The 13,730-nt window shown below is 48.6% G+C and overlaps 1 protein-coding gene across 2 annotated transcripts in view; it reads right to left on the bottom strand.

The window, feature by feature from the left end:
- Positions 1-10,269, bottom strand: part of THSD4 (thrombospondin type 1 domain containing 4) — a 634,788-nt gene extending 624,519 nt beyond the window's left edge. Inside the window, exon 1 of one of the 2 annotated variants that reach the window (XM_058294432.2) lies at positions 10,124-10,269. The gene's annotated coding sequence lies outside the window, so the exon portion shown is untranslated. Of the gene's footprint in view, positions 1-2,733; positions 2,872-10,123 lie in introns of those variants that run through there. The other variant, XM_004451032.4, reaches the window with a different exon arrangement.
- Positions 10,270-13,730: the final 3,461 nt, after the last annotated feature.

Genomic DNA, 13,730 nt, shown 5'->3' with positions numbered 1-13,730 from the left:
CAAGTATCCAGGTGGGCCGCCGGGTGGTCCATCCAGGTGTATTTCCTCTGAAAAGCACTTGAGCAACATGTAGCATCATTAGAATGGGCTCCTGCTTTTGACCTGGTAAAAACATGGTGGGGGATGGTATTTCCAAAATGGAACGGGACATCATAAAAAAGTAAATAACAGCAAGTAGAATATTCATGTTCGTGACACTACTTTTCAGATTAGGGAAAATCTAGAAATAACATAGATCCCCAATGGAGGGAGAATGGCTAAGGAAACCATGATGGAGCAAAATGATGGAAATCATCATTATGCTTAAAAACAGGAACACAGGCTAGGTCAAGGATGGAAAATGTTTATATGAAATTACATTAGGTTAAAAGGACAAATGTGCACGTGCTTAAATAAAAATATAGGCATATATTGAGGAGAATACAAAACAATATAAACATTTGATATAGAATGCACGTGTGCATGCACTTCTGTGCATGAAAAAGAGGGGGGGTGAAAGGGGGAAGAAGGAGGAGAGAGAGGGAGGGAGGCAGGATAGAGAGACATTTTGGTAAAGTTACATGTACAGTAAAACTCAAGTTACAAAATGGCAGGGTTGTAGGAGTATAAATTGATCGAGTCTCTGTTGGAAGGCAAATTTTACCATACTTATCATACACCTTGAAAGTATTTATATCCTTTGTTCCAAAAATAGCACTGTGCATTAACAGAGGTGCAAAAAATATATATAAAAAGAAACTGTTTTGTTTATAAATAACACTGAAAAACAGGAAACAACCAATATAACCAAAATATCTGTTAAGAGAGATATTAATGCTAAGAAACACTCTGCAGTCATTCAAAAAAAAATCATGTTTTGATAAATATGTAATACAGTGGAAAAATGTTGAGGATGCATTAAGTGAAAAAAGTTATGAGCAACTTAATATGTCCAGCATGACACCAACTCTACAAAACAATATGAATGTAAATGCATTTTAAAAAGACTAGGATACAAGAAAAAAAAAGGTCATCTTTGGTTAGGGGAATTATGGATAATTCTTATTTTTCTTCTTCGTGTTGTGCATTTCCTAAGTTTTCTACAATAAACCTGCTTTACTTTTGTAACAGAAAAATAAATAAATATTATATTTAGAAACTTAAAAGTCAAAATAAATCAGCAGTGCCAGTGTTTGACACGGGAATCTATCTGGAGTTAAAAGCAGGGCAATAGGCTGTGTAAGGGGCTAAAAATGTCTACACAGACGCAAACGAGGCAGCCTATGGCAAGGATGGCTCCACAAACCCTCGAGTCCATTTCTCCCTGGCAGCAGTCCACTGGGTCCATACCACATATCCAGGACTTCTCCCAAGAGGCTATGCCAGTTGCACGGGCCGAGGGTAGCTTGGCCAGAGCAGCCTGGCCATTCCCAAGGCGCTGGGGAAGGAAGCTGATCGCCCTGCTCTTCTCAGTCATAGGAGAGCCTCGCCAGCCCTCTCCCGTCCCCCACCCGCCCCCGCTCAGGCAAGAGGCACTCACTCCACCTGAAAACATGCATCTGCTCCTGTTTTTACAGTTCTTTCACATTTGCCCACAGTAAAAGATGAGTGTTTTGAGATTGCTGCTCCACCCTTTCTCTAAGCAAAATAAAGTCATTCTTACTTTTTACTTTAAAAGTTGGTTACACAGCCATAAAAAGGAATGAAGTACTGATACGCACTTCACCATGGATGAACCCTGAAAACGTTACATGAATGAAAGAGATCAGACACAAAAGGCATAGCGTACGAATCCATTTATATGAAATGTCCCAATGATGCAAATCCACAGAGGCACAAAGAAGATTAATAGTAGCAAGGGGTTGGAACTACGAAGAAATGGGGAGCGACATCGCACAGGTACAGAGTTTCTTTTGGGGATGATGAACATACTTTTTTTTTTTAAACCCTGGACCAGGTGCTTTAATTACACTATAATTATTTATTTATTTATGTTTTTTTTTCCTCTCTCCTCTTCCCTCCCCCACCCCCCCCCCCCCCCCCGCAGTTGTCTGCTCTCTTTGTTCATTCACTGTGTGCTCTTCTGTGACCACTTCTATCCTTACCAGTGGCACCGGGAATCTGTCTTTCTTTTTGTTGCGTCATCTTGGGTCAGCTCTCCGTGTGTGCGGTGCCATTCTTGGGCAGGCTGCACTTTCTTTCACATTGGGCGGCTCTCCTTACAGGGCGCTCTCCCTGCACGTGGGGCTCCCCAACACGGGGGACACCCCTACGTGCCACAACACTCCTTGCGCGCATCAGCACTGCGCATGGGCCAGCTCCACACGGGTCAAGGAGGCCCGGGGTTTGAACCGCGGACCTCCCATGTGGTAGGCAGACGCCCTATCCATTGGGCCGAGTTCGCTTCCCTATATTCTTGAATTAGTGCTCGTGGTTGCACAACTCTGTATATATACTGTAAATAATCGAATTGCACTTTAAAATGATGCATTTTACGAAAATCATAGCTCAGTTCTTTTTAAATTATGGGTTACTCTTCACTGAGGCACTAGCTGGCCTGGAAGTTCCCCCACATCACATGATTTGGAATCACATGACTTGGAATTCAGACATCACTCTGATACCTACCTGCTGTGTGAGCCTGAGCTGGTTCCTTAGCCTCTGTTTTCTAGGCTGTAGAAAAGGAATAATAATGTCTAGCTCACACAGATTGCTGTGAGGATTAAATAAGTTAAGGCACGGAAATCCCAGTACCTGACAAGAGGCTCCGTAAATGGCAGTTCTCTCTCCCTTAGCTGGCCCAAAGACCCTATGAGCAGAAAGCAATCCTGGGTCTTGGCTAAACCATCACTAAAATCCAGCAGGCCTTGGGCATGTGTCTGCTCCTAGAAAAGACACACAACAGAGCTAGTGGCTAGAATGTCAGTATATAGCCTGGAATGAGACTTCAAAACTTGAAAACACAGTTCTACCCCCAGGGCTCATCTTAAAACCGGCAATAAACTCCCATGGTCTCACAGGGGCCTCGTGTCCACTGCTGGGTTAGTAAGTAGAGCAGGAATTTGCATGCAGGCCAGACTGTCTCCAGAGTTCCTAATTTTCTCTCAAGGCAGTAACCTGTTTACTCGGGGCTACCAGGTCATAGCAAGGCTGGCGACAAGCAGAGCTGGTGCAGGAGTGGCCTGTTCCCCTAAAGGACCAGCGACATCCCTGCCTAGTCGGCTGAGGTCTGGTCACCAAGGAGGGAGGCAGGGGACATGGGGAGGCGGAGTGTAACCAAAAGGGCAGCTGGAGGTCAGAGAGCCAGCCGTCAGGGACTCAGAATTCAAGGCATGTCAGGGGCAGGGGTCAAAGAAGTGAGATCAACCAAAGGGTGAGTTGTTGAGTAACCCAAAGCAAGTCTTAGGGCCCTAGAACAGAAGCTTATGTCCTTCGCAGAGAAGACATGGTTTCTGGAATTAGACCCGTAAGCAAAAAAAAAGGATAGCTAAACTTCACAGGGCATTTCTCCATGGCTGAGACTATTTTAAGTATTTTACATTCCCCTGAATCTCACCCAGGGTATGTTCTACTATTATCCCCATTTTACAGATGAGTAAACAACAGCAAAAGAGATCAAGGAACTTGTTAATGGTCCCCAGCTTGGTGCCTGGCCCAGGGCCCTTCCCCTCTGCACCAGGGCCCTGCCCTGGGAAGGGAGCCCGGGCCAGGCTCCCTCATTTGTCTTCTTGAAATTACAAGAGGTCAGAGGTGCTACATTTCAGGGGGAAAAGCATGTCTGGCAACTACAACTATGCAACTTGCTGATAGAATCAGACGGTTTCTAAGAAGGAAGCAGGTAGGACAGCCTCCCAACAGTCTGTTTATCCATTTTCATATGAAACTAATCCTCTACCCTCCTGAGTGCACCTCCAAGAAAAATGTTAAGTCAAAGACACAGCACAGCACCCTGCGGTAGTACCGTGGCTGTGTCCTTGCCATAAATCACAGGGATGCCCCCTGTCATCAGACGCTGGCAGCTAATTCCCCTACCATTTCCCCGCTGGGGCTGAGAGGGCCATGCCTAAAGGGTTAACATCTCATTTCCTCTTGTCTCTCAAGCCTTAATCCCCATCCTGGCTGAGCGCATTCCAAGCCCACCTGGAGCAGGTCACAACGAGCACGGAGCCCATGGCTGCCCTTGCATCTCCCCTGGCAGGAGATTAGATGGGGCGCCCGTTAATCACTCATTACCTCGGTCCATCCCCGTGCTCGGCCCTCGTGGCTGGCCAGGCCAGGGGCAGCAGGCCAGTCAGGGAGGGTGGGGCAGGCCTGCCCCCTGCCCAGCCCGGGCTGCACGCTGTCCGCTGCTTTCTGAGATAAGACGCCACAGCACGAGCCTGGCTCCCCGCCCTCTGGACCTGGCCCGAGGGAAGAGGGGCTCCGGGAGAACACTGCCCAGGATGCCATCTCTGTGATCAAGTTCGGGAAAGCTCATCGGCGAAGACAATGTCCACAGTAAGCTCTATTGAAATATCAAGTAAAAAGAAAAGGAAACAAACAGGAAAGAGACGACTCTCTCAGGACAAGTAATCATCAATAAAGGAAACTACCGCCAACCTGTTCTTTGGGGAATCTAAAGGGAAACTGGGGAAGGAGAGTAGACAGAGGAGGGGACATTGAATGGGTAATTCATTATTGTTATTACTGTGCAGCTGGAGATGTTCATTTGCTGGGTTCAAACACATGGTTGCAGTATGCAACCTGTTAGATACAAACAGCTGCACTCAAGAGGGACTAAGAATTTTTTTTTCCTGTAACACATTGAGCACCAACTGATTACCAAGCACTGATCAGGTACAGAGTGGACAAGAGAGATGGAACAAGAACTAACACTCTTGTCCACTCTGTACCAGGTCTGTGCCTAACACTCTGCATCCCAGAGCACTGGTCCCCATATCAGTCCTCTAGACTTTCGCTATCCCCTTGTTACAGATAGGAAAACTGAGGCTGGGGACAGGAAGAGGGCTAAATAAAGGCTTGTTGAGTGAAGGAGACCAGTCAACGACCAGGCCCCACACTGGGGAAAGAGACTCACCTCACCTGGAGGGAGAGTGGCTAGGATGGCATCTCCAGTCCTGTTTGGCAAGTCCCAGCCCATTCTTTACCCCTGGCAACTTGGGGCTCCCAGAACCAACTCACCCTGATTCCTTCTAGCTCAGACTAGAACTCCAAGTGAGCCAAGCAGGTGAGAGCTGGACGTACACACCTTCAGGCAGCAGAATGTGTTCAAGAATGAACCAAAGACCAGAAGAGATCTCTGCTCCTGGCCCAGGCCACAATTCTCCATTAGGACTCCTTTTGAGTCAAGGTCTGGGCCTCTGTTAAAAAGGAACTGAACTTGGGAAAAGTGGCTCCTTAGCTCACCATCTGTCACTAGAACCTCACTGTAAAGGCAGCCTAGGGGCTCTGGAGACATCCAGACACTAGAAGCAGGGCAGACAGCTCAGGGGTTTGGCACCCTGCCAGTGGGCCCTACTTTGGTATTTATGCTCCCCAGTGTGACACATGGCTCTTCTGCCCCTTCTAGCTGAACCTATAGTTAGTACTACAGTGGATTGTATATGTCCAAGAGACTTAAATCTTTGGGCTTTCCATGTGCCAGTTGGGCCTTGAATCTCAACATAGTTGCAACATCCACTCTCCGGTTAATTGGACTCACCCAGGACAACTAACAAGGAGATGATGATGGACAATGACCATCTTAAGGACCAGAAAGATCTGCAACTGCAAGCAAGACAGTCCCATCCATCTGCCCCATGGGATCTAAGCCTCTCTCAGTTAGAAGCAGAGTGGGCATCACCATCTCAGAAGTCTCAGGATTGGGGGATGAATGATGGACTAGAGTAGACTTACTGTTATTCTACTATAGACATACTGTGATTCTAGCAATGGGAGAACTTTTATCATTGATGTGGAGGCAGTGGCCACTGGAGTTCTGAGGGGAGGGAGAGGAAAAATTGGTGTAATTTAGGAGCATTTTCGGGACTTGGGAATTGTCCTGAATGGCATTGCAATGACAGATACAGGTCATTATATATCTTGTCATAACTTAAAAACTGTGTGGGAGGGAGTCTAAACTACAAGGTAAACTCTAATCCACGCTTACTGGCAATGCTCCAAAACGTGTTCATCAACTGTAACAAATGTACCACACTAATGAAGGAGGTTGTTAACGTGGGAAAGTGTGGGAGGGGTAGGGAGCAGAGCATATGGGAAGCCTCTATATTTTTTATGTAATATTCATGTAATTATTCTCTAAGAAAAATTAAAACGTATATAAAATAATAATAAAAAGGCCACCCAGGGGCGTGGTCCTCAATCTTGAGAATGCGCAAGAATCACCAAAGGCAGCCTTCAAAGCACCAATTCCCAGGCCCTGCCTCCACCCTTGACTCTGTATTTGTTCACAAAATCCACAGGTCATTTCAATTCAGATGTTCCAAAGACAACGCTTTCAGGAATTACTAGTATAGCAGAGAGAAATCGACTTAAAGATTGGGGGTCTAAGATTTGGACTCAAAGCCTATGCAAAAGCCATTTAACTGCAGGAGGTGTCAGGTTTCTTCTTTGTAAAATGAGGACAATAATGCCCCCATCACAGGTGGCTGGGAGGATTAAATGAGAAGCAACCTCCCACAGCACCAAGCACGGCACAGCCAGGCTCACAAAGGGCCCTGAGTGACAGATTGCAGGTCTGTGCCATGCACTGGCCCCCCGCATGGCATTTTTGTGTGTGTGGTAATATAGTTTCCATTGCTATTTTTAAGTGCACACATCAGTATCATAATTACAGTCACAATGTTGTGCTTCCATCACCAGCACCCATTATTAAAGTTTTGCCATCCCCTGAAAGAAAAACTCTGTCCCCATTAAGCAATAGCTCCCCATTTCCCCTCCTCTAATGTATTTGCTTTCTCTACAAATTTGCCTCTTCTCAATATTTCATATAAGTGGAACCACACAGTATCTGTCCTTTTGCGCCTGGCGTCTCTCACTCAGCATCATATCTTCAACGTCCATTCGTGTTGTAGCATGAATCAGAACTTCATTCCTTTTTACAACGGAACCACGTGACATTTTTAATCCATTATTTTTACAAGAAGGGCATTCAATAAGTACACATGAAACCTTCATATCTACACATACATAAATATCACAATTATCCACACATACCCCCCCAAAAAGAAGGTAAAAGGGGTAGAGAGAAAAGAAGAGTCCAGAGATGGGAAACATGGGATGCAAGATGAGGCCTAACGATGCCACCTGTTTTTTCAAGTTTGTTGGTACTGTTAATGGTCACATGCCTCACGACCTGGGAGGGGCCCAAGGAGAGGGAGAAACTGGTGAGTGGCTGGGAAGACAAGGCTTGCCCCATGGCGGCATTCCAGAATGAATATATAGTCAGGGCAAAGAATGCAGGGCAGTAACTAAGGGGTTCAAGGAAGAGAGAGATGGGCATGTGCTGGAAGGGCTGGGACACCCTCCCTGGCAAAATTTAGGTTAATAGAGAAGAGGGGTGGTCTGGATTTCTGAGCTGGGGAGCAGGTAGGCACACAAGATCATGATAGAGACTAGGAGAGTGAGGTTTGGGGAAGGGAAGAGTTGTTGGGCTGCTCCTGGGTCCATGAAATAGACTCGGATGATACAGTTTTAAATGCTCAGAAGAAGAATTACCTCAACCACGTAGTGCCAGCACTGCCCCTTGCCTGCTGCACCCTCCTCCCAGCCCTTCCCATCTCCTAGAGAACCCTTCCTTGCGTTTCAAAGCCTGGCTGTAACTTTCCTAGCCCCTCCTAAGCAGTAGGCATTTCTCCCTCACGTGTGTCTCCTCCATGCTTTGCACAGGCCTCTTTGCCAGGGTTTGTGGCTATTTCCTCTGCCTTTCTCCCCAGGTGGTTATTTATTATCTCACTAGCCTGTCAACTCCTTGAGGGCAGGGATGTTATCTTCTTCATGGTTGAAACCCCAGCACATGGTAACAGACCCTGACACACAGCAGATGCTCAGAAATATCGGTTGGATAAAATTAAATCGAATTGACTACTGGGAAGCCTTTGTAATTTCTTGAAAGGGATGATGTGATGAAATCAGAATTTTAGGAATATTAATCTGTCACCATGAAAGAAGATGGATTAAAATGAAGAAAGTGGCTCGTGGCTGAAAATCAAGGGGGGGGGGGGAGATTATTACAGTAATTTGGACATGGCTTAAGGTGGGAGCAGTGGTAATGAAGACAGGGAAATAATTCCCTGAGATATCACAAAGGAATGTAGAAGGGACTCTGTGATGAATGAACTACAAATGTGGGAGACGGAAAGGGGGAGTTTGAGGTATTCAGAAGTTGACTCCCACTACTGGGAGAAAAGTGGTGCCATGGAGAGTGATGTGGGGGGCTGAAAAGGAGGAGAGGAGCAATATCCAGCCCCCCTCTCTAGTATAACTGATTACAATCACAAGCATTTCTAGGCAAAAGAATTCCAAATCAAAATCTCCACCCCTGATCTTGCCCCCAAACTCAGGGCTGCATTTCCTGTGCCCTAACAGCCAGGGAGCATGACAGGGAAAACTGACATAAAGAGAACGCCAGCCTGGGGCCCTGCCCAGTGCTGCCCATGGAGGTGATACCATGAGCCCTCCCCACAAGCCAACCTGGCTGCCCAGCTGCTGATTCTAATCACCCAAACTCACTTCCCAGACCAGGACCTCTGGGAAATCCCTGCTCCAGCCCTGCAGAGGTTTATAGGAAAGTCCCAGGACTCCCAACTGCTTCCTCGCATTAATTTAAGGAGTAGGGTTTTGTTTTCTAAAGGAATTCAAGGATGGTGCCAAAAAAAAAAAAAAAAAATCTATAGGATCTAAGTAGTACTGTATTTAAATCACGTTTTTAAAGGTTTCCTTCTTTGCATGCTGAGCTGCAGTGAGATTCTATTAAGCAGAACAATTCCATCAACTCTATCAGTTAAGTAGAAGAGGCAAACAGGTTTGTCACCCTTGATATATTAGTAGACTTTTCTGCGCCTGGGTGCCTTCAGCTATAAACTGAGGTTGGGACAAGATGACTCCTCACACCCTCTGCATCTCTATTTCTTGTAGTCGAAATTCCAGAAGGCAACTAAGGATGCCTTCAGCTACACAGGTACCAGGTTTCAAAATTTCACGTGCTGCCTGCAAAGGGGCACAAGGTTGCATAGTGGAGGTCGCAAAGAGAAATGCACCCTTACCGGAGGTAGGGAAGGCGAGGGGCGGGGAAAGGGCTGCGCGGAGCGGGGTGTGGAATGCTTAGGAAACGCACCATACCCACAAATTCCAGAGGCTCGTTGGCTGTTAGGGCCTGAGAACGCCCTAAATTCCCTTCCCCAGTCAAGGCTGATGTTATTTCAAAGGGGAAAAAGTTTCCAGATCTCTAAAGCTCCGAGGTAAGCTGGTTCTGCAAAAGCTAATTCGGCAAACGCGCCACGGGGCTGCAGGTACTTGTGATGCACTAAGGGAAAGTGCCCAGAGTTGGCGGAAACAGCCCATCCGCTCCGGCTCCCAGAGACGCTGGGCTGCGGCGGCTTAGCCGAGACAGACACACGGATCCGAGACTTTCTAGAAAACAGCGTGGCTGAGGCCCCAGGCTGGGGTTCGGTGAGCGCCCACAGAGACTCGATCCGCATTCTGGCCCCAGGCAGGAGGCCGGCGAGGCCGGGGTGGGAGCGCCCGAGCTGGGGGTGAATTCGCTCGTTCCCCTCTGACCCGAACTCAGGGAGCGCGGGGCCCCGGCCCGGGGACAACCGAGCGTGACTGTCCCTAGAGTCTCAGAGTTGTGGGCGCGGTGAGCGCCGGGGCCAGGACAGGGCAAGACCCCCAGCAGGGGCAGCGAAGGAGACAAGGGCGCGCAGCCGTCGGCACGGAGCAGCCGCGCGCGCTGGTCCCCGGAGCCCAGCGCCGGCTCAGCCCAGCGCGCGCCGGACACACCCACCGCGCCCACCGCCCCGCCGCCCCACGCCCGCCGCCCCGCCGCCCCGCGGGAGCCCGAGGGGCTGGCACCAGCGGCGGGCCGGGCCGGGGCCGCGCGGGCGACGCGCAGGGAGCGCGGGGCGCGCGGCGCGGCTCTGCTCACCTGGCCGTCCGCGTTCCCGAGCAGCCGGCGGCCGCCTCGCCTCGCCCCCGCGTGGTTCCCGGCGCCGGGCAGCCCCGAGCGCCGCCGCATGGACGGGAGCCGCCGCCCCCCCCCCCCCGCGCCCGCCCTGCACAGGTCCCCGCCGCGCCCGGGCTCCGCGTCAGGCTGCGCGGGCGGCCAGCGGCTCGGGCGCGCGCGGAGAGCTCTGGCTAGAGTTTGTGACCCGGAGAGCCCGGATCCCCGCTCCCTCGGTCCTCCTCCCTCCCCCCTCGCGGCCTCCCGCGGTCATCTGCCGTCGCTCCTGCCGCCCCCTGGCGGCCGCTTCCGGAAGGGCCAGTCCCTCCACGCCACCCCCGCGACCCCAGGTGGGTCCCCTTACAAAGATGAACAAGATTGATTCGTGGGTACCGGGAGAAAAGAGATCACCCAGAAAAGGGGAGGGCAGCCAAGACCGAGGTCACGAGGTCAGGAGGGTGGCGATTGTAGAAAGGAGAGCGGTGAAGGCTGCCCAGGACCACCTAGGTGAGAGGAAAATGGGGAGGGCTGTGAGACCAGAGCATAGGAAGCCCTGGAAGGGCTGAGGCACAGGAGGGACGCCGCAATCCTTGTGTTTCGGAACAGTCATTCCAACTGCACCAGGAAGGGCTGGGGCCAAATCAGGAAGCCACCTAGGAAAGTTCTGCAGCAAACCAGGTCTGAGGAGGCAGTGACTAAGTCATCTAAAAGGCTCACTCACAAACACACACTCACTCACTTTCACACACAAGATTAGACTCACCGGGTGGCTCCTGAAGTCAAAAGAAAGGACAAGGAACCTCCAAATTCTAACTCGGGCTGAGACAGCTTGGAGAAGCAACAGACCACACTCCTTGACAGCCAGAGCTTCTCAGCTTTTTTTTTTTTTTTTTCTTGTCTTATTCAGCATAACATTTTTTGGAAAAGAAAAAAGTCTGCTGTGCTGCAATAAGAACAACAACGACATCAAGCTTTGGTCTGTGTAACTAATTCCTTCTTTTTCAGTAAGTGGGGAATTTTGTCCCAATGAGGGCACAATCAAAATCACACAGCTAGTTAATGGCAGGAAAATTACTAGAGCACCTAACTTTCTTGACTCCTAATGTGTGCTAAATTCTTTCCATTCAGACAGGGGTGTTTTAAGCTGGTGAGGCAGGAAGGAAGGAGAGTGACTGTGAGAAAAGGTCCCTCCTCTCCTGAGATGGGGGTGGCCAGACACAGGTATTCTCCCTCAATATGAGTCAGCCTGTTTATCACAGCATGGAAACCTGCCTGCAGGAGTTGTTTTGAAAGTACGGGGCAGGGATGGGACAGTGAAGGTGGTGGCAGCAGGTGAGCTCCCAGGACCAGGGGGCACCAAGGATGAGTGTGGTTGCTTTGTGGAGTGGAAAGGAGAGCAATAGAGCAGGCAGCCCCAGGGGGGGAAAAAGTTAACAAAAGGGAAGGTGGAAACCCAAGAGACTAGTCCAAAAGAAAGAGAACCAATTTGGATGAGATTACTTACTGGCCCAGAGCCTGAACAGAGCCAGCTCAGACTGATTCAAGCTAGTTCAGATGGGATGAAATAATTCCACACTTGATCAAACATTTTGATTGGAGGCACCTAGTGTGAATGGAATTAGAGTAATTGAGCGTCACCAGTCCCATGGATCCAGATTAAACAAGTCTAACTAGGTCCAGGAAATTCTGATCAGTTTAAGCTATTTAAAACTGATAAACCTTGTTCAAACTGGATTGATTCATTAATCCACCTAAGAGACATGTATTGGGTGCTGAGCATGATCTTGATGAAATGAAAAAAAAAAAAAATTCCTGTGGCAAAGAATATGGTGTGGTAATTTTAGAACCTTTTATTTTGAAATAATTGTAGACTTACAAGTTGCCAAAGTAGTACAAAAACTTTCTCACCCATCTTCCCCCAATGTAGACATCTTACATTACCAAAGAGCAAGGATTATTGATCAAACTTGATCGAACTCCCTTAGACTGGCTGTTCAGAACTGATTCTGATCCACTTGAACTTAAACTGTCTTGACCATGTTTTACGTATATGCCACAACACATTCTCTTTATTTAATGCCAAGACCATACTGTGAAATCTAATTAAATTTTTTTCTCTCGCCTTACCCCATCCCCAGTTGTCTGCTTTCCGTGTCCATTCACTGTGTGTTCTTCTGTGACCACTTCTATCCTTATCAGCAGCACGGGAATCTGTGTTTCTTTCTGTTGCGTCATCTTGCTGTATCAGCTCTCCGTGTATGCGGCGCCATTCTTGGGCAGGCTGCACTTCTTTCGTGCTGGGCGGCTCTCCTTACGGGCACACTCCTTGCGCGTGGGGCTCCTCTATGCAGGGAACACCCCTGCATGGCAGGGCACTCCTTGTGCGCATCAGCACTGTGCATGGGCCAGCTCCACACGAGTCAAGGAGGCCTGGGGTTTGAACCGCGGACCTACCATGTGGTAGGTGGATGCCCTATCCCTTGGGCCAAGTCTGCGTCCCTAAATTTTAAACACATTTACTTAAACTATATAAGCATCAATGAATATTATACCAAAAAAGCAAGTCTCTCATCTTTCAATCCTGTTACATTTCTACTTTTATCCAAGTGTCTATGTATGTATGCATGAATCATATTGGCAGGATTTAGTCCTGTGTATGACAAGCTGCTAGCCCGCAACAAAAAAAAGAGGGCCAAGAAGAGTAGGTGTTTCAGAACACAGTCGGAAAGACAGTAGTCATCATCTATCCCAGGCCTCTCCCTGATATGCCAGTATCATTTATATACTATACACAGCTTGGAGAGTGAGTGCTAGTCATCCCCTTGTATATTTGCAGTGATATGGTGCTCACTACCTCACAAAGTAGCCCATACTCTTGCTGGAGGCTCTCTGTTAGAAAGGCCCTTTGAATTTTGAACTGAAACCCTTTTTCCCATTATTGCCATCCATTGGCCCTAAAGGTGGTTCCCAAAATGATAGACAACATAACCCCTGTGTTATGTGTCATCTCTGTATACATAGGACAGTCCTGGTTTACACTTGTTGCCCAGTGTGATTATGAGTGGAGTCCTGCTTTACTCTGTCGTTTCAGTTGGGGTGATAAATCACATGGTCACCCAACAGAAGACCTCTACCCTCCACCTCACCAAGTCTGCCCCCTGCCTGGAGCAACATCCTCAGAGCACAGTGTCTGCACTAGGCCAGGGCTCCTGAAATGTTTGTAGAATGGGTGCCCTCCTGCTCAGAGCAAGCTCCTGGGATATCCAAGTGCGGGCAACTGGAGTAAGAGCAGCGTGTGGGTGGAGGGCACCAAGGGACGTGGGACAGCAGACCTTTGTCAGGAAATAGATTCTTCACTTTGGTAATAAGCACTGCAGTTGCCTGAGTGGGGAGAGATTATGCAGTATTTCCCACATTTATTTGACCATGAATCCTTTTACAATCAGAACAACTCTTGGGGCTTGAGTTCCCAAAATTACACTTTGAAAAATCCTGTTTAAGCTCTTGACAAACACTAGTTTTCTTATCCTAATGGCATTTCAGGGGGTTGTGTCCCACCAGGGTGGGAAACAACTATATTATTCCCTGCCTT

Source organism: Dasypus novemcinctus, chromosome 3 (assembly GCF_030445035.2).
Source record: "Dasypus novemcinctus isolate mDasNov1 chromosome 3, mDasNov1.1.hap2, whole genome shotgun sequence".
NCBI lineage: Eukaryota > Metazoa > Chordata > Mammalia > Cingulata > Dasypodidae > Dasypus > Dasypus novemcinctus.
Note: the sequence above shows the minus strand (reverse complement) of the source record. Positions and strands in the feature narration are given on the sequence as shown.